Source organism: Platichthys flesus, chromosome 18 (genome assembly GCF_949316205.1).
Source record: "Platichthys flesus chromosome 18, fPlaFle2.1, whole genome shotgun sequence".
NCBI lineage: Eukaryota > Metazoa > Chordata > Actinopteri > Pleuronectiformes > Pleuronectidae > Platichthys > Platichthys flesus.
In genome coordinates this window covers 15,933,868-15,935,129 of record NC_084962.1, presented here as the reverse complement: position 1 = coordinate 15,935,129, position 1,262 = coordinate 15,933,868, and positions in this window count along the sequence as shown.

The following is a 1,262-nucleotide window of genomic DNA, read 5'->3' as shown; positions in this document are numbered from 1 at the left end:
CTAACCTCCGATATATACGGCTCTATTTTTAATCCTGCCACCTCATTGGTCGGCTCACCTATGACACCTCCCCCCCGCGCTCCTGCCAGGCACTTCCTTGGTTTAGTGTCACTTCCTCCACTGGTGAAATATTGTGCAACAGAAAAAAAAAAAAAAGAGTTTGCGCTGTGATGAAACAGTGCTCAGGAGGTGAAGCTTTGCACAGAAGACAAATGAGGGTTTAATGTATTTATTTATAAACTTTAATGGTTTTAACTGGTGTTGCTCAAACAATCCACCTGACGTTTTCCCAGGGAAAGTGGCCTAAACACAATCAATCAAATATATATCAATTCATCTTCAAAACCCTTTTGAAAAGTACTTTTTACTGTGCGACACTGTTGAATTATATTATATTAATTACATTGACGTTATGCCATTTATTGTCTGGGGAAATTTCTGAATGTGTTTTAAACTCTATAATACAATCCTCAGATGAATTTCACAATAAACCTAACAAAAACATTCGCCATTATACTAACATCATATTTATTTATTCTATTATTAATGTGTTTGTTTGTTTTTGGATGCAGACACTTGGATATGTTTTTAAATGATCATTTACCAAATCACACTGTGTTTTTTGCATGGCAATTTCATGTACCAAAATTTAGCCCACGGCCTTCACTGGCTGTTATACAGCAACTATACAGTAAAGTTCACAGTTAACGTTGATTTTTTAATTTCTTCTCAAGTGTAAAATGTCTCTGACACAAAGAATAAAGAATTGCTTTATAGCTGTGCTTTCTTATTCATTTTATAATGTTTTATTTTATTTTTCTCTATCTCTTCTCTATTGCTGTGTGATCTTGAGATTGCTTTTAAATGTTTCATATTGGTCCTTTACTGGCTTTAAATAGCCACAGTATGTTATATTTTTTAAATACATTATACTTCACAATTCACAAGGTGGAAATCTTTGTCTCGTTATGTTTCTTCAAGTTTTGTTCCCCCTAAATCCTCTAATGGTGACTGGGCTGTCGAGGGTCCTGCTGTGGGTGGGGAAGATCCATCTCGAGTTAAAAGGTCCTTGACACACAATAATGAAACTAGTTTTAAGGTGCACCCCCCTTAATAGGTTCTCGGGACCCTGGTTTTGACCCCCCTCCTCCTCCTCCAGCAGCAGTAACCTGCAGCAACCTACCGGCAGCAGCAGGTACTGCCAGGGCCGGTGCTCCTCCGTGGTTGGCTGGTTGGATGGAGGAGCGCCATATTGCGCCTGG